The 20,379-nt window shown below is 39.6% G+C and overlaps 1 protein-coding gene across 5 annotated transcripts in view; it reads right to left on the bottom strand.

The window, feature by feature from the left end:
* Positions 1-20,379, bottom strand: part of CRACD (capping protein inhibiting regulator of actin dynamics) — a 130,068-nt gene that overhangs the window by 69,887 nt on the left and 39,802 nt on the right. The window contains exon 1 of one of the 5 annotated variants that reach the window (XM_077177509.1): positions 4,519-4,537. The exons of the other annotated variants lie outside the window; for them this stretch is intronic. The gene's annotated coding sequence lies outside the window, so the exon portion shown is untranslated. Of the gene's footprint in view, positions 1-4,518; positions 4,538-20,379 lie in introns of those variants that run through there. 5 annotated transcript variants of the gene reach the window in all.

The raw sequence follows: 20,379 nt of genomic DNA on the forward strand, positions 1-20,379 counted from the left end.
TGCAACCTGAGAAATTTTTCATTAGCTTTGGATTTCCCTCTGAGACTTTCATACAAAATGGTCTTTCTTTCCTCTTTCTAACTAGTGAAATGGCAGCACTTTTTTATTTTTCCTTCCAGTCACACCGTGCAGTTCTAAATCAATTATATCTCAAGAAAAATATGTCACTGGTTTTACTGTAGTTTGGCTGAAATAAAAATGCCATATATGACTCTCTTAAAATGAAAAAATGATAACTTCTAAAAACTAAAATGTGAGCTTAAAATATCTTTGGTTTTTCTTCTACTAGAGCATGTAGAAATAAGTTTTAACTATTTTTCTGGCAAAAAAATGATCAAATGCCTTTTTCTAAATTAAAAACATATCTACTGCAAAAAACCTTTAAGTAATCTATTTGAATACACTACAAAACAGAAAAAATTTAAACAGGTAAAAACAACCTGCAAAATTGAACAAAGCAGCTAGGTTTTTAACAGATTTTTTTCTTCTGGTTTCACTAGTTTCCAGTTTTACTTTGAAAAATTTAACTGTAATTTTGCCATTTTGACCTTGTATTCAAAAATTTCCTCCAATTTTTTTACTCTTTTCAGGGATGTCTATGCTTTCTTTTACATATAACTAGAAGGATCAGACAGGGAATTTGTAGCAACTATCCTATTCCTAGACTTTACCAGTTATTAAATAGTATTTGCTATATTCATTCATCCTTAAATCCTTAGGCAGCCACAAATAAGAGTATTTTGTTGTAATAATGTAATTAGTGTATAGGCTAAATCATGCCCCATTTGACAAGACAAGAGTAAGTGTGTATTTGGTTCTTGGTAATCAAATCAAACTGCTTGCAAGCATTAAGTTTTTACTGCTGAAGTTCAAGGACTAAATGTTGGTGAGGGCTCTCAGGCTGCCAAGACAGATTATCTAGAATTGCACTTTTGCTAGCAAAGGTGCCTGAACAAAGCAGTCTGTTTAAGCTGAGAAATGAGAAATTATCACTCAGTTGACTCTGCACCACTCATAATATTCAGAATGTCTTGAAGGTGTGAACAAGATATGAAAAAGCAATATGAAAACATCCTGAGCTTGCCACACCAATTCTAAAAATAAATAAATAAATAAATAAAGGTACTCCTAATGCACATGACAAAATTTGAAGAACTCAAACTGGTGCTTTTGTGTAACTGGGAACTTCGGATGTTAAAATCTCATATATGCGCATCAACCTCTAATCTAATTTTTACATGCAGACTCAGCACTAGCCTCTTTTTTTTGGGCACAAGACGCAGCATTGACAATAGGATGTGCAATGGTTTGAGCATGGAAAGTTTGTGGCCTGCATCAGGTCAAGGTGGCTCTGGCAAAACAGGTAGGAATATATTTCCTTTGTCACCAGAAAGCTTCCCCCAGTAATCACCTGGCAGTGCAAAGATCTCTGTTAGTTCACAGCTTTAAATCCTGCTTGCACCTGAAATGCCTGACACAGCCTCTCGTGTCCCTGCCCTGCAGACATCATGCTGTTAAAGGCAGAGCAGAGATCATCTCTCAGGGTGCTCATTTCACAGGTTTCCCTGCTCTTTCTGCACCTCAGTGGCTTATGGCAGTGGCTATGGCATTACAGAAACCAGGAGTTCATGCACCAGCAATAAAGATCCTGCTGTAACTGAGAGACCTCAGGTCTGGTGCCTTGCCTGCATCCCAAGGGAAACAGTAAATCTACCAGTCCATTATAGAGAGCCAGCTTTCATTCTTCTGGGTGAGGTCTGGAAGCATGGGAGCAATGGGACAACTTCTGAATTAGCTTATTGTTCTCAAAAATCAGAATTCAAAGCACTTTGAACTCCTGGGTATAAAACAGACCTTTATTGTTCAAGGTGCAAGAAAAAGAAATTTAAAACACAGTCAGTGTAAATCACTAAACTCAAGATGCATACAAGGAGATGCCCTGGCACTAATCGACAAACAGAAAAGGTCTTCCTTCTATTTACTACCACTCTTTTAATTCCCAGGGGAAGATATGAAGACAGATGGTTTGGGAAACATTTCAATGAAAAGGAAATTCCTGAAGACAGGCCAGCATGGAATATTTGGATCCTGAAAGATTATTTCAGGAAACTATTCTATACTCTCCTTTTCCAACACAGCCATAAATTCGAATGCAGCATTAGAAATACATATTTCCAACACAGAAAGCTAAGCAAATGCACATTCTCCATACATTTAGGGAAAACTACTGTATCTCACAGTAATAAGTACCTGATAGAAGCAATTATGCCAGACCTATGCAATTCTGAGCAGAATAGAAATCAGGAAACAAAAAGTAGCCTCAGATTTTGTTTTGAGAACACAGACCTCTCCATTGTGCGTTTTATCTTTTCACAATCTATACTTTACCTCAACACATAATAATAGCACAAAACTTTAGAACAGAGAAAGGCCATTATAAAGCAAGTCCCTGAAAATAGCTACTGTAAGGCTAGAGTTACAAGTGGTAAATTGATCACGTGGTCTATTTTCAGTATCTCAGACAATAGCTGTTCTTGTACCTAGTCCACATGGTTGCTATTTCACCACACAGCACAAGACTAGTAGACAATTAAGCATGGCAAACCATCAAATATTTGTCCACTAAAGGACCCCCTAGATCTTTTCTCTCTGCTTATCAAGTCCCCATTCTTCTAAAAACAAGTTTCAGCTTCTGAGTAACAGTCCAAAAGGAAATATGTTCAGCATATCACAGGTAAATAAAATCAGCATTACTCATAGAACATTTTTTTAAATGCAAAGAAAGCCTGTGATTTAAAGAATACAATTATTATCAGACAGAGAAAACCAACAGTAACTCCTGAAAAAAGCAAAAGAATGTAGACATACCTGCCTGTTAAAATAATGAAAACTATGACTCAGGGTTTCATATCATGAATAAGAAGAACCCTCTGTGACTTAAATGTTTTTTTTAGAACACAGTAGATCACTCTGCACTAGAAACAGGGCTAGCACATTTTAAAATTTGATCCTCAAATTAATTTTAATAACACCTAAAATTAATGCATTTAGTACACAGTTAAAATATGTGGAATATCAGTCAAAACATACAGTTTGTGTTTTCCAGACTACTTACTGATAAAAGCTTACAGTGAGTAGTTAGCTATGAATCCTAAAACCATATGGTTTATGATGGTTTGGATCAGAAGGGACCTAAAGATCATTGAGTTCCAACTCGATGCCATGGGCAGGGCCACCTTCCACTAGGCCAGGCAGCTCAGAGCCCCATCCAACCTGGATGTGAACACTCCCAGGGGTGGAGCATCCACAGCTTCTTTCCATGCCTCACCCCCTTCACAGTGAAGGCTTTCTTTCCAATATCCAATCTAAACCTCCCCTCTTTCATCTTAAAGCCATTCCCCCTTGTCCTGTCACTACATGCCCTTGTGAAAAGTCCCCCCCAGCTCTCTTGCAGGCCACCTTTAGGTACTGGAAGATGCTCTAAAGTCTCCCTGGAGCCTTCTCTTTTCCAGGCTTAACAGCCCCAGCTCCCTCAGCCTGTCCTCATAGGAGAGGCTCTCTATGAAGTAGGAAAAGCAGTACAATTCAGTAAAACACTTTCAGCATGGACAGGCTTAGGAAAGAAGTTAATACTACAAGCTATTTTACTAGCAAGTTATAGCATATTTTGATATCAAGGTTCAGGTTTAAATTAAACTGAAAACCAAAAGAACACTGAGGCACTTCTTTGGTGGCCACTAAAACCTTAATTTCTCTGTACCAGATACTGAGCTTGTTCTGTGTTACATGTGGAACAAATCCATTACTTCGGATTGCTGTCTTTGATAATGCATCCTTAGTATCCACAACTGCTCAAAGCTGAGAAAACAAACAAACTCCAGAGATCATATTAGATCAGATTAACACTTTATCATGGTTCCAGACTTGGGTTTATCTCTCCAGCCCCTGCAGCAGCACAATTCCCAAACACACATGTGCGCATATACACACAGAGCTTTAGAATGACAGAGTAAGTTTATTACTTACATCATTACTTCCTTCCCAAAATCAGAGGTCTGGACAGTTCAAAGGGAATGAATCCCCTCACTGCGAACATCACAATTCATTAAAGGAAAAAAAAAAAAAAAAGCCAGCAGTTATCATCTGGCCTGCCCTTTCTTAGGTTTCTGCAAGTTACACATTTCCTAACCAAAACATATATAGGAGTCAAAAGGGGCTACCAGGACACCATCAAATGTACCTTTCCAATCCATCCCTCCAAATACAGTAGCAAATTATGCTTTTACTCTATGTACAGACAAAAGTTCCCAAACATGGTGGGCAAAATTTGTGCTCACTTCTCAGCCAAAATTAAACTCACTAGTTTTCATGAGAGATAAGTAAGAAGCTAAACATTCAGAACTAGTAATTAAAATAACTGCAAATAACAGAAAATATAAAAATCATGTTTAATAAATAATATCTCAAAAAGGAGAACATGAATTCTGGGATAAAAAGAGCTTTGGTAACTTAGCCTACCTATGATGATTGATATGTATTGTGTCCTAGAGCTCCAGGGTATCACAAAATATCATAATGTTAATTCATACAGCTGGTTGATGGAAAAAACGAGCAGTAAAAATGTTCTGCTCGCAGTTTTCAATAGAGGTAGGAGTGGCAGAGGTGGGAGTGGAGAATTCTCCCAGATCTCCTTACACCCTTATTTTCAGCCATGCATTGCAAGGAATCCTCTTCTGAGCTGCAAACCAGGAAAGAAAATAAAGAAGGGGAAAAAAAATGACCAAAAACCTCTGAAAAAGATCTGAGCTAACTATCAGCAGTGTTCTGCAAGCCTGTATGTCTGAGCAATACACACAAGGGCAACAAGGCAGAATGATGTGAAGGCCGCAAGGAAGACCTCACTCTACCCAGTGATATCCAGTGACAGCACAAGGGGCAATGGGCAGAAACTGAAACACAGGAGGTCCCTCTGAACATCAGGAAACACTGACACAAGTTGCCCAGAGAGGTTGTGCAATCTCCATCCTTTGGAGATATTCAAAGCCCAAAGGCACAGAGTCCTGGACAACAAGTTCTAGCTGAGCCTGCTTGAGCAGGTTGAACCAGATGGCTTCCAGAGGTGCCTCTCAAACTCAGACAATCTGTGATTCTGTGAAAATGGAAGGGAAGAAACCAGGAAAGTAATCCCCACGATTAGGAAACAAATAATTGAAAACTTTCCTATTTTTTTTTTCAAGTACAACCCTATTTATCACAAGCCGAACAACAACATGAGTAAATAGGATGAAACTGGATTAACAGACCTGCAGAACAATTGCTGTTGACATTGTAATTTCCCTGGGTCATGCTGACACCATTAAAAACTCATCTATCCAGTCAAGGTTATAGAGATAAAATCCAAATGCAAGCAAAAGACTGGGTAAAAAGGAAGCTTTGATCTCCCAAACTACAGGGTAGAAATAGTCTTGTTAGAAAAACCTGTCAGATCTTAATATGAAAAATGCAGATTTTGCAGGACTGACCACCCACTCTGTGCCCTGTTCATCTCTGTGCTCCCTCTCTTCTCTCCAGCACAGCCAGGGGCAGGGAAGGTTAATTATATTAGCACAGGTCAGCCTCTAAGCTGCATCAAAGACACTGGGAGGCATCCAGACGGGTAAATGAGGCTGTTTGACCTGAATGATATCCCTGCAGATAAGGCATGGAAAAGGGGAAACTCGCTTGGGCTCAGGGGAGCTTCATGGCACTGCACTAGGAGGGTGGGTGCATCTTTGCAATGACCAATGTACCACAGTCCTGCAGCACAGCCAGGGCACGCTGCACTTTTACCTTCACTGATGCTGAAAAAGAAAGGAACCAAATTAAAGCTTTGCCTGTGTTGTAGGGTGTTAGAGAGAACTTCTCTGTCAGACCATCCCATCCTGCTCTCTGATCATGCTTGGCTAACCTCAACCTGTCCTTAGCCATAGGGACACAAGACCTCTCATGCTCTATTTCAGTTTCCAAGAAGTACCAAAATACAATCAGAGTTTGCACAAGTGGGAATCAAAGTGCACTTTATTGTGAGTCAGTTGTACTTAGACTGGCAGAATTTAGGTGTAAATTGCCAAGGAATAAATGGAAACCCAGGCTCTCCCTGTGCCTTGGTTTCTTTTCCACACACACTTTATGTGCAACACTGCATTAAGAAGACATAGCTTTTTATTTTTAAAAACAATAAACACAATAAATCTTGTTCTTTTAAAATAACATATCATGTTCTTTCTCAAGTACCACAAGCATCTTTAATTAAAAATGCTCCTAATGCACTCTGAAAGACAAAATCATCATCTATTACCATGTCTTTATTTCACTAGCAAGATCTATGGTTTTCCTTCTCTGTTTATTGTGCCAAGTATAACCTCCAATGCTTAGGGGGAAAAAACATTGCCTCTTTCTTTTCAGTACTTTAAATGATAATACAGGTCACCAAACACTGCAAGATTAATTTATGATGGCAAAATTATCCGGTTACTTTTTGTCCACTAAATGTGTAATTCAAAACACCGTTCTATGCTTTTGTGTCATTCCTGACTATATAACCACACTATTTCCAGTCATGGCTAGAAAAATTATTTGCAATATTATGTGACCAGTTTCCACTCCATTACTTGATACAAATTGAATTCTGTGCTACAGGCTGACTTAAATGAGGCTGTAAAATTGTTTGTGGAATAGGATCCTGCTGTACCATAGTAAAAGTTATTTAAAAAGTAAAAATAAACCAAAAAAACTTCAGTCAAATGAACTTGAAAGAAAAAGAAAAAGGGAATGAAAAAGCCTAAGAAACGCCTGTTTGGGGAATGTCATATCACAAAGTGCACAGGCAGCAAATGCCTCATGGAGTAATGGTGCCTAACCCTACTGCATACCTAAGAGTATAGAGAAAAGGAAATTTTATTCCAGGTCCTCAGTCTGTGGAGAAATCACTAACAGTTTGTTTCAGGCACTCACTCATGCAGATATAAACTTGCCAGCTGCCTTGGAAGCTCTCTGAAGAAATGCACTATATAATCATAAATCATTAATGAACAGAGTGACCTCATCTTTGGGTAACTAGAGAAGCTTGAACCCAACATTCTGTATAGGTAAAAAGTCTTCTAGTCAGCAGTGCCACGCACCAGTGGGCAGTGAACACAAGAGTATCCATCCTGATGTCATTGCAGATTCCTCTTGACAGGCTTTGTGTGTTTGTCTCAACCACCCACAGGTCATGGGTGGCAAAAAGCAGAAGCTTCTGAGGACAAATGAGGTCACAGTTCAATAATTAAGAGTGGGAACCCTGCCTGATCTCTTTGTTTCATCCAAGGCTTGCCTGAAGTGAAGCATTTAACAGATGTAAAAAACATCTTGCTGGCTTTAGGAAGACAAAAATGGTAATTGTGTCTAAGCTGATAAACGATGCAAGGCTGTTAATGCAGACCACCAAGGTCCAACCTGTGGCATGAAGCACCATCCTGGGGAAGATGGGGGCCAAACACACAAACAGAACTCTGCTTAGTAACACTCAGCTCTGCCAGCCCCACCAAGGGATGGGCCCTGTGCCCCACACAATGCCAGGGGGAGCTCAGCTTTTTGGGGCTCTGTCCTTTCAGCCCAGATCCTTCACCTTTCACCAATGGCTGCAGCTGCTCCCTGAACCATTCACATGGAAGACACGGGAGGCAAAGGCTGCTGGCAAAAGCCAGGAAAAAAGGGCAGCTGCTGGCATGAAGTCAGACAAGGAAAACACCTCTTGCACGTGGGTAAAGCTGCTGCTACATGAAATAAGGATCACAGATCCAAAGTACCAGATCCAAGTCCTGTGAGATCAAGGGTATGGCATTTGACAGAGACTTTTGCAGTGCCTAGAACAAAAAAATCGGTTACTCCAAATTTTTCCAGTAACTACAGGTATCTCAATGTCCTCAAGAGGACAGCACTCCTTTAAAGAGAATTTAAATGAGACAGGACGTGGTGACTGCAAGATCTCCCAATGAGGTTGTAAACATCATCTCTGAGGGAAAGAAATCCAAAGGGCAAGATTTTTGTGGGGGAAAAAGTGAGGGGTTTTTGGCAGAGCAGAAGAGATGTTGTGACTAGAAAAGTTAGCCAAATGAATCCATGCTGGACAATTCTTCAGGGCCAGCAATTCTGTGACTGATATGCTGCACTTTTAACTCTGTGTAGAGAGAAATTACAGGGGGAGCATTGCACTGGCTTCTTCATCATGCTAACAAAGCAAAAGAACTCAGCTGAGTGTTGTTCCAGCTGCATGCAATGATTTCACCTGACAAATGGCCTAAGCTACCTTTACTGTACACATAATAATTTGTTTTCCAGCTAGCTACACAAGCAACTGAAGTATTGTATTTTTCCAGCTTGTTCCAGCTAGTCTGCTCTAATATGACAATTTGCCTCTGAAACTGTGGTTGATGGTTACTGGCAGCCCAGTATCTCATCCTGACAGGTGTTTCAGTTGTTGTCACATAAAGTTCACATCTGCTTCTCTCATACTGATGTATCATTGCTTAGGCACTGAAGGGTCTGTGCGTCTCTCCTCTCTTGTAGTGCTGTTACCTGGAAATCAAGAATTGACATTGCACAGACACTTGGCACTCTTTCCCTGAAAGAAATCTATATGCAAAAAGCTATGTTGTCTAGATGAGATTAATATCACTTAGTGATAAATCAATAGTTCCATTCCTGAAGAGCTTGTAACCTTCTCTATTTTCTCCCTCACATATAAAAAGGGAGAAGGTAGAAAATGAAGTGCTGAGGACTGATAGTTTCCCTAATTGTTTCTGGTTATCCTAAAGATATAAAATATGAGATGTACTAAATATCAAGAGACGGGAATGGATAAGGAAAGGAAATAATTTGCTGTACTAAAGTCTGACAGTCTTCTATGAAATACAAGGATATATAATTTTTTTCTTAGGACTTTCAATGTTTGTGGTGTTCATTTAATAAAGCACTGCATGTAGTGAAAGAGAAATTGCACGGGTGTTTGTGAAAAAACAGTTCTGTAAAACTATGACAAAATCAAAAGACTCAAAGGAAGTAAAAAAATCACTTCAACCATTACTCTCTAATTTACTCTCCTCTTGAAATGACCTACTCCAAATACCATGAAACAATATTTCTTTCAATTCCATAACACTTCCATGAATAAAATATATAACTTTTCCAGAAAGCACATTAATATCTCTCCACTTGACACTGAGAACTGCCCCTTATCAGCAGCAAAGTTCCTAAACCTTTTACTACTGGTGATAAGTAAAACATAAAACTGTAAAACATATATGCATGCAAAAATACATATATTCACCCCCTCAGGCATATACACACTACCAGTCTTCAGGTTTTTACAATATTCTGAAGAAAGCTTCAAACATCAAAGAATTTTTTACTTGCATTTCACAATGTGATCTCTACCAAAATATAAATTAAAACCTCCCCAGCTTTAGTCAGCAGAATTAAATAAAACAGTTAATAGGGTAAGAGACCTTTTACACAGCTTAAAACTAATTAGTATCTATTCAAATATCAAATATTGACTTGAAAGAAATGACAACTCTGCTAGAAATTTTGTCTTTTTTTCCCACATCACCCATTCAGGGGCATATCTTGGAACACATTTGAAAAAGGCCAGTTTGACATTTGTGGTTTTGTTGAATTAAGCAACAGAATAAATAAGAAATAATTTTAAAAGCTTATTCCAAAAGTTATCTTTTGGTAATTGTAGTGGGCTACAATTTCAGTTCTAGAAAAGATGAATGTGTGCTGCTTATTATTCGGTGTCATGATGTTCCTTCACTTAAATTGTTCTGTCTCCCAGCAAAGTGAAGCAAGAGATCTTCACTCTGTTTATTTTCAAATTGGAAAATGCATTTTTTGCAGACTCTATTCTTACAAAAAGAAATATACATTAGATGCAAAGGACATTTTAAAAAGCAACCAGGTGTAAAATGAGTTCTTTATTTTAATATGAACTTATTAATAGGATTTATATCATAGCATTTAAAGGATTCTAACTGGATGCTTTTTCTAATCACAAATTATCCCCATATTATAAAAAATTATCAGGAAAATCTCCTGGATTAAGTTTGCTGTGAACACCACACAAGTCAGTGATATTTTAAAGCAGTTCAGATCTCCCTTTCCAGGTATGGCTGGTTGTGCCATCAGCACCTCCAGTGTGACAGACAGAAAATGTATTAAGCAAATGAGAGATAGCTGAGAAAGTACAGCACAACAACAGCAGTGAGCATTTGTCTTTGTCTTTTGCATTTTTGGGACACAGATTAAGGTTTCACTCCTGCAGATATTTTCACTTACCTGGAAACCTTCTCTGTCTCCATGTGAAGAGATGTGTGGATTAGGAAGCTCTCCTATGCTTTTAATTCTCTAGGCTGTTGTTGCTCTAATGATACGGTTTGCATACTCTTCTGGATAAGCATTAAGTCTTTCTCTGAGTTGGAGAAGCATCCAACATGTTTTTGGAACTGTTATCCCAGCAGTAAGAAGTTGTCACAAGCCTATGGATCAATTTTATGTTTCTCATCCTTTTCATCAACATCCTTAAAAGGGCATCTCTCTACCAATGAGATGGTAGAAGGTAAATACGTCAACTGCCATTAGCAGAGACACTTAAATCTGCTCACTTTCTCTCGGTGAGAAAGTGTTGAGGGTAGCAAAATGGGCAGAAATTTGAAGGAAAACCCATTCAAGTAGCATGCCCTGAAGGGAGAGGAAAGGAGATGGAAAAAAAGACTGCTGTGGTATTTCCATGGACAGGTGTGGTCTACCAGGCATTTCCAGCAACACAACGAACCAAGACCGCAGCTTCTCTGCTTCTCTCTTTTCCAGCTCAGAGAACCTGGAAAAGCCCACCATCAGCTCAGTTTCAGGCTCCACCATTCCATACTTGGGGCACATCCTGCAGAGCATGCTGTGCAACAGATGCTTATTTCGTTGTTATATTGGGATGATTTTTGTGTAATTAGGTACCAAGACAAAAAAACTTGAGTGTTTTGAAATGTGTATTTGATGTCTGTTTGTGTATGAGATGAGCCTGGGGAGAAGGGGCTGGGTTGGGAAGTGGTATTTTGTCCCTCTGAACTGTCAAGAGGGAGGGAGAGAGTAGCTGGGTGGGCAGCTGCCTGAGGTGAACCCACCACTGTTTGTTATTGACAGACAAAAGGTTCTTCACCACCAAGGAATTATTCCAAATGTAGATTCACTTTTAGTTGTGCCCTTTTAAACACAGAGATCCCAACTCCCATAAGACTTTTGGTTCACCGACCTTGTATATTTTTCTCTTAATTCTCCCCCTCCTCTGATAGCTAAGTATGGCCAAATGAAAGTGATATTGAGCACTAAAAAGGACCCAGTTACAAACCATTTTTCCAGATGTTTAGAAGGTTTAGTATTTGTGATACTGGTATGTTGTGACATCAGAAAATAAAAACTGTTTCAATTACTTCCTGCATGCTTTCACTTCAGTATTTCAGATATTGCCCAGTGACAAATAAATAATTTCTCAATGATGCTGGAATGACCATGACGCTCACTAGGAATTAAGAAATCCAGCTGATGTGAGCAGTTAGATTGGAGAGAACTTTATAGGAAGTACAAACAAGTGGGCTGGGAGGGAAAACTAAGCTGACCTGAATGCCAGCTACAGAGGCTGCATGTATATACCAGCAGCAGGGAACATGGGGACCTGCTATGGCAACAAAAGCAGGTGAGCAGATAGAACACCAGTGCTGATACCCCACTGCCAGCAGATGAATCATTTGGCTATAATTGGGAATGCTCTTTTCAACAGCTATTTTTAAATAAAATGTCTAAGAAGCTTTCACAAGATCTTTCATGCCCTATTTCAGTTTCCAAGAAGTACCAAAATACTACCAGAAATTTTGGTCCCAGAATATTGCTGCCAGGATCTCAGAATAGAAGGAAAATTTACATAAAAGCATGGAGTGAACATTTCCAGCTTGTTCCATCTTTGGTCTAGGTTCAAGGAGCCTAAATAACCAGTCTAGCATGCATGCCTAAGGCAAATACAACTTCAAATCTTTGATAAGTCCATCTGCTCTTGATATTAAAAAAATTATTCCCTATGCTAGCAGGAGTGAATGTTGGGAAATACACAAAATGTTACCAAAAGATAGCTTGAGAGGTACAAAAGCTCATTTGTTTGAAACAAAAAATGAACAAATCTGAAAAATTCTAAGTTTCACTAGCAACAAAGGCAGTTTAAAGAATAGATTTGATCACAATTAACAGAAATATGCTTTTTCCCCATCAATCAGTGTGTCCATTTACCACTTAGAAGTAAAAGCCTAAGAATTGGTCCACAGCTTGCTGTACAATAAACCAGATAATCCTGTTAGAAAAAGGAAATTAAAAAAAAAAGAGGAAGGAAATAAAGCAGGAAAAAAGTCAAATTCTTAGTTTATATAAAAAGTTTATACATTCCTACTGACAAATTCTATAACCTGGGTCACGTCAAAACTAAAGATTGCAGAATTGGGTTCATCCAACACAGTCTACTGCATAGATTTCCTTTGGAGTCAAAATACTTCACATTAAATTCTGCTATATTCTGTAAAATTGTGAAAATGTTTCCCTGGTTTGGTTTGAGTGGAACCAGTGGGTTTGCTTCAGTGTGATAGTCATGGGCAGGAAAGGTGCTCCTGGCTGGCTCAATCAAAACAAAATAATCACAATTCCCTCTACCCAACTTGACAGTACTAACCTTCCCTATACTATAAAAAAAAAAGAAGGCTTGAAATCTAGAAGGCTTGGAAGTTCTTTTTTTACAAAATGAGCATGACACAGGCAATGGCAGCTGGATTTGCCCTACACTGAAGACATCTGGGACTTCTCCATTTATTATAGCAACTCGTTTCACAGTTCTTATGTGACCTTCCTTCCACACATCCTCCTGAGTACTCCAAAAGCTATAATATGTCACCTCTTGTTGTCCAAGACCCAAACATAACCAACAAACCATGCCACAGTGGCTGAAGACATTGTTTTATCAAAAATGCTGGGATGGATCTTTTCCAGGTAAATACCAGCATATTCCTTCTAGACTTCTTAGGCTTTTTTGTTGCACTTTAATAGGTAAATACCTAGAATACAAGGAATTGGAAGAGGGTGCCAGACTTACTTAAATTAAACAGCTCTTAGAGTAACTGGAACAGAAGCTTAGTACATTTCTATAGACATCTGTTTCATGCTATTAAATTAATAGATTTCCTAGCAAAAGAGGACACTTCACTGAATTACATTCTGATCAAGAAAACAACTGATTTTTTAATTATATTACAAAGACAAAACTTTCTTGCCAGCTCATCAGTCACACAGGGTCTAGTTGAAGGTCTGTCACTACTGGTGTTCCCCAAGCTATCCATCAATGAATTGGATGAAGGGGCAGATGCTTCCTCAGCAAGTTTGGTGATGACCCCAAGCTGGGGGGAGCAGCCAATACCCCAGAGTGCTGTGCAGCCCTTCAGAAGGGCCTTGCCAGGCTGGAGAGATGGGCAGAGAGGAAATTGAGCAAAGGCAAGTGCAGGGTCCTGCACCTGGGGAGGAGTGACCCCATGCACCAGCACAGGCTGGGATTGACCTGCTGGAAAGGGAAGGACCAGGGGGTTCTGGTGGGACCCAGCTGCACAGGGAAGGACCTGGGGCTCCTGGTGGACAACAAACTGTCCATGAGCCAGCAGTGTGCCCAGGGGATGAGAAGGCCAATGGTGCCCTGGGGGGCATTAGGAAGAACATTGCCAGCAGGCTGAGGGAGGTGATCCTGCCCCTCTACTCAGCCCTGGTGAGGCCACATCAGGAGTGCTGTGCCCAGCTCTGGGCTCCTCAGGACAAGAGAGACAAGGAGCTCCTGGAGCAGCTCCAGTGGAGGGCAACAAAGATGAGTGAGGGATTGGAGCATCTCTCTTGTGAGGAAAGGCTGAGGGAACTGGGCCTGTTCACCCTGAAAAGGAGATGACTGAGAAGGGAACCCATCAATGTCTGTAAGTGTCTGCAGGGAGAGTATCAGAGAAGGGATCCAGGCTCTTCTTGGCATTGGCAGTAGCACAAGAGGCAGTGGGCAGAAACTGATGCACAGGAAGTTCCACCAGAAGAGGAAGAATTTCTTTACAGTGTGGGTGACCAAGCACAGGAACAGATTGTCCAGAGAGACTGTGGAGTCTCCCTCACTGGAGATACTCAGGAATGGTCTGGGCACAATCCTATGCCCTGTGCTCTAGGATGACCCTGCTTGAAGCAGGGGGGTTGGACCACATGACACACTGTGGTGGTTCCTCACCTGATCCACTCTGTGACTTTATGAGTAAAGCTTCTTCCTACAGAGGTCAAGTGTTTTATTTCAGTCAAAGCCAATCACCACTGAATGACCACTTTGCTCTAAATTCATCTTCAGTACTCAATAAAGGTTTTTAATTCCTCACAGGGAGACCACCTGCCATGGTTTAAGTATACCTGTGAAAAGGGGTATTGATATTTTGATATATTGATTATTGATAGCATATTAAGGTTAAACATCACAAACATATCTTGAACCTGGAGCATATCAAGACTTCTAATTTGAAGAAAATTGATGATTCTGCATGAGGCAGATCCTCAGGTGGCAAATCCTATCCTACACCCTGCAGCCCTGAGAGCTAAACCTAGCTAATTATAACAGCACAAAAAAATCCCTCTCTGACATGCTCAGGGTCTATACACAAATTACAAGCTTTTTCACTAATAACTCAACCTGTATCAAAAGGGAAGAGGAAGAAATGCAAAGATGTATGCACAGGTATTAATGTACTCACACAGTCCAGGTAGGGACTGGGTTGAGCAAGTCCATTGCAGTAGTTAATTTGTGAGAGCTATATTTATGCCTTAATAGCATGAGTGATTAGTTTAAGCCTTTTGTTGATTAAAAAAACTAAAAAACAATCTCTCAAATGCTTCCAGAAATTGTTATAGAAGAGAAATTAATCAAAATATTCACATAAGCAAGGTTCACAGTTGTAGCTTTTAACGGAATGAGAGACTGTTCCCTTAGGTGTCTTTAATTTATAAATTGCATCCTCCTGGTTGTATGGAATATCTTCTCCAGGCATGAAGTTGATAATGGAGACAGAACTTTGAAGTGCTTTAGAAAGCTTTCTTGCCCCTGGAGACTTGTCCCAAGGGATTGCAGTAACCAAGTGCATTAAGGAAGGAGTCAAATACTCTCCAAATGCAACCTGCATATTTCCAAAGAATTCAGTTGCAGCCAGATTACTTTAGCTCAAGTTCCTTATGCCAGAAAAGCTTTGTCTCCTTGCCAGAATTAGCCACTTAATTTTGGAAATTTCACCACACAAACAAAGGGAACGTGCGAAACTACAAAGGAGGTGTTATCACCTCTATTCAACAATAACAGGCTGTGATAGATCCTTTCTCACCAAATTACTGTAGCTTTGCAAATAATTTTAATTTGGAAGCAGCTATTTAGATCCTATGGGCAAGTAGGATTTAGAATTGTAAATCCACAAAACCCTGAACAAATCTCAGATGTCGGCAAGCTACAAAGAAATGGCTTCTCTTGTCTAAGATTAGTCTTGTTAGACATTTTTTATTGTTTTACTTTGCTAAAATACAAATTATAGATGTCATCTGGAGTGCAATGAAATAACTGGGATTGAGGGTAGTAACACACAAACAAATAACTGTGACTCCTAAACCTAAGTCATTATAATGTAAGCAAATTTTTGCCTATTTTGACAAAAATGGTCATTGTTCAATCTTTCCTTCACTGACTGAGTCCATTCTCTTTTCCCTCACCAGCTGCTCACCTCAAACCTGGCAGACTCAATGCCTGCCCTTCACTGGAGTAGGCAACCTTCAGCATAGAGATAGCAACAAGCCATGGGACAAGAAGGGTGGAGCCTAGAGAGGAAATCAAGAACATTCTACTTTTGAAAATGTTTTCCTGCCTTGCCAACAAACCAGGAAACATAGAGCACACAAAGCAAATAAAAAAAGCCTTATGCAATTATGGACTTGTTCTGCTATTTAAAAGAAGAGTGAGGAAAAGAAATGAGCTGTTTCATGGACACAGTGAAGGGAACACAACAAGAATGTGCAGGTGAGCAGCTGGGTTTTAAAAGAACAGAAGGGAGCCTTAATATCTAGGCAGTGAAAATCTCTGTGGAGGAACAGTACTGTCCAGAGCTACATCACACAAATCCCTAGCGACCTGAGTAAAGGAGGGCTCTAGCATCAAGAGTAGTTGTTTTAAATGTACTTGTTTTTTCCTCATTGTTCAGCATGCTACTCATGTATCACTCACTCACAGAATCCACTCTAGCGAGAATTATTACATTTTCCAGATCTGCTTGTTCTGTTTGTCTGCAGAGCCGTCCTCACAAAAATCATTATTCTTGAACAGTTACATGAGAACAACATTTTAACGATGATCTTGGTAGCAAAACACCATTAAAATATTTTGCATATTAACTAGAGTCTGAAAAAGGTCTGGAAGCACATCTAAATGCCAGAGTATAAGGCAATGTTGGGAGAAAGCTCTGCTGAGGACTCTCTGCTCCAGTGTAGTCCATGCACAGATCCACTTACACATTAAGAGAGGCTTGAGGAGGCAACTGTTGATGTTCTCTGGGGAGAAAACAGTAGTACCCTAATTACTATGCAGGACTGGTAAATCCTAAATGAATGTTCACAACCTATGATCTACAGATATGGAAAGGGAATGTGGCTTTAGCTATTTCTTTTGTGAAGGCAGTAGAAAGAGCCATGGCATCATGTCATGCCTCTTACAACATTTGAAATCTGGACTCTAGAGCAAGTAGACTTTCCATTCCTACAGCATTTAAAAAAAGGAGAAACTGTTGCCCAGATTTAATTCCCCATGAGTGAGCAGCCAGTTTCTTCTGAAACAGTTCAAAATAATCCTCAGGACAGAACAGGTTGGGTGAAAAGGTCAACCAGGACAAGAAAAGTTGTACAAAGCTTTCTTGTCAAGACAGTTTGTGCTAAATTAACTACAGACCAATCAGGACAGAAACAGACAGACTTCTAGGAGGAAACAAAACTTGTTTGAGACTTGCACCCAGTGTTCAGACACAGTTTGTTTTTAAACACTCCAACTTAGATCTCTATTTCATTCTGAAAACTGACTCCTGAAAACTGGTGGGGAAGGGAAGGTCAAGGGCAAGAAGCATGACATTAAAGGTAAAAGGTTTTGTATCTGCCCATAATAGATGAACCCTTCTCTGCTTTCTGAGCTGAATTTTCCCCAAACACTGTTGCTAAAATACCTACCATTCAACTGTTTCCATAAGTGTTTTAATTTTTACTTATTTTCAATTTTAAGAAAGAGTAATTAAATTTTTCATTCAAAACCTTTCCCAAGAGTTTCTCTTGCCTTCATCTCCAGAGGTTACAAGCTCATCTTGGCAGGAAGGAGATATTATCAATGTTCCTTATTTAGGCCAGTAGCAAGATACTTCTGTCACCTCAACCTGAATTAATTTTAGCCATCATGACAGGGGTACCTGGAAACAGCTCTTCAGGCAGAAATCCCCAAATGTATTTACAATGGGAAGGATTTAGCACAAGCACGTTCATCTTCTTTACTGGAAACAAAATAGGAATAGCAGCACTTAAAGACAATATGTAAGGGTATTTAAACAAGAATAGCTCCTGAGTGCAATAAATACTTCATGCTCCCATGAGCTACAAATCAGTTGCAGCCCACTGAACCATCTGCTCTCACAGCAGCTTCCAGCCTGCCTCTCTCACTGCACTGCAGTGTGGGTTGTGCTGCTCCCAGAAAGGATTTGGATGGAGCTAGATCAGATAAGGAGAGCCCTAAGTGGCTGGTGCATTTAGAACTGTTTTAAACTGCATGTCACATACTTGTCAAGTTACAGTTTTCTGTAATTGGAATTACCGAAGTGGAAAAGATAGCATGTAAACAGTTAAGGGAGTATTTGTACTAAATCTTGCTTATGATAAAGTCAGTTCTCCCTGCAACTGAAATAAACTGTCCTACTGTCTTCATTCCTGATGTGACCTTGCACAGCTTGGACAAGAACAGGGTCCTTCCTTATTCCATCACATCTGAGATAACACTGCAGGAAATGTGACACAGAAACATCTTTGTGCCAAGCTGACTTGTGTGCTGTGCCAGATGTAGGGAGGATCCAGCTCCTTTCAGCTTCCATGGAGCCTAGCAGAGAGTTAACCAAGATTAGTGACACTACAAGGCACTGGCATGCTTTTCCTTGCATGCTTTTCTCAAGAAGATCGTGGCCGAGAATTCTCCCCAGACCCTGAGATGTGACATTGGCAGCTGCTGCAAAACGCTGTTTAATAGGTGACAGAATCACCTGGAAAGCTGCCTGTGGGAGCAGGGACCTTATGCACCTCTGTGTGGCACCTCTGGATGAGAAATTCATTGCTGTGTCATAACTCTGCTAGTGTGAGATGCTGAATGGTAAGGGCAGGATCTGGCAGGACCTGGGGGGATCAGGGTGTGTGACATGACAGAGGCAGAAAGGCAGGACAGCAGTCAAGGCAGCACAAAAAGCAAGGCATGTGGATAAAATTTTTGTGGTCCCCAGTATCTAGCTAAGCATAAAAGGAACTTAGGTACTGTCCCAAAACTCCTGAGGTCAGAAAAATTGAGGACATTTGTTTCAGATTAGCTGGTCTAAACAACTAAAACACCTAAACAATAGCTAAAACATCACAAAAAATTGTTCAAATTTCTTACAACTTAGATATAATGACAAGATAGATATTGGCTCCACTAGATGCTTTGCTGCCTTTTAGGGAAGTTGCTAGACCTTCTCATGGGTATAGCCTTCAGCCTGTTATTTCCCTTTTATACTTCAGAAGTACAGAGGAGAAATAACCCTCTGACCCTCTGGTGTCTGAAGGATCCTTTATCAAGACAGAATTAGACCAACAAACTTAACCCTTTAACATTAAATATTAAAAGGGTACTAGAATGCCACCTTAGATGCCTTCAGTGCTATAAATACATTATTTTGCACAAGAAGCCTGGACATTTCAACAATAAACTGTTTCTAGGGGCATCTATACTTTTTTCTGCCATATTAACTATCACCTAAGACTCAGGAGGTCCTCCTGGGTAAAATGAAATATCTTATATGAGTCAGGAAGCTGCAATTCTACCAGAGCATCATGGAAATAAAACCAGAACAGTATCGTTAATGGCTCCATTTCAGTGAATAACAGAGAAAACAATGTTTTTCATTAAGGTGATGAATTTTTTATTATCTCTATGCTATGAAGTTTTTCAGTTCTAAGAAAAAAGAATAACATCTATTCTCTAGGCTGTAAAACCATACAGCTAAAGCCTTGTCTCACAGCAGTATTAATTTTGGAGGGAGAGTGGGACAAAAACTGCATTTCCCAAGAGTTCCACCCAATATTTTCAACCATCTACATACTGTTTGATATTAGGAAAAGAAATGCTATTATCTGTTACTCTAAAAGAGGAATTTTAAGTACCCTGATGGCTAACACCAAAAAACAAACAATTTGAATATAAGGAAAATAAGAAAAAACAGCAAGGTCTTTTAGGAATATTGAACTTAACTGCTTGACCAGAAGATATCAGAAGAAATTTTACACCTGGATTGTCACACCTTAGGATGATGATAAGGATTTTTGCTTTTAGGTAAACTACTAACTTGGTTGATTCATTAAAATTGAAAACTCGCACGCCACTTTCTGCTGACAGTATGGAGAAGAATACGTTTTAGGTGTAATATTTTTTCTTTATACATCATTCTGTTCCTATTCCAACACCTAGAAAATGTCAGTACTCACAAACCTATCTTCATCTTGAGTCACTTACTAATATCTCCTTTTTTAAGACAGAACAGTGTTCCTAAAAGTGGTCCCTGAGCAATAGCTTCTGATGGTATCTGTGGCCAAAGAACACTGATGACAGCAAGTAAAGGAATGTAAAGCATGTTTAGCAATACTGAGATGCTTTGCTCATGAGCCAGTGAAACACAGCACTTTTTAATGTCTGTGTCAGCACTTCAGACTTTTCAATGAAACTGTTGTTGTTTCACAATATTACCAATTTTTCCCCCGTACAAACAATTTGAAAAATGAAATGCCCATTACTGTCCTGATTACCTGCCTCATCACAGCCTGCTGGACACAGAGACATGTTATTTAGCATTTGATAACAGTACCTTAAAATACTCTATTGCAGCTCTGTCACTTTTGAAAATTCTTCTAAAAATATTTCCGTAGTAAGTCTTCATATAACAGCATGTAACTCTGAAGTGA

This window comes from Agelaius phoeniceus, chromosome 4, assembly GCF_051311805.1.
Source record: "Agelaius phoeniceus isolate bAgePho1 chromosome 4, bAgePho1.hap1, whole genome shotgun sequence".
Classification (NCBI taxonomy): domain Eukaryota; kingdom Metazoa; phylum Chordata; class Aves; order Passeriformes; family Icteridae; genus Agelaius; species Agelaius phoeniceus.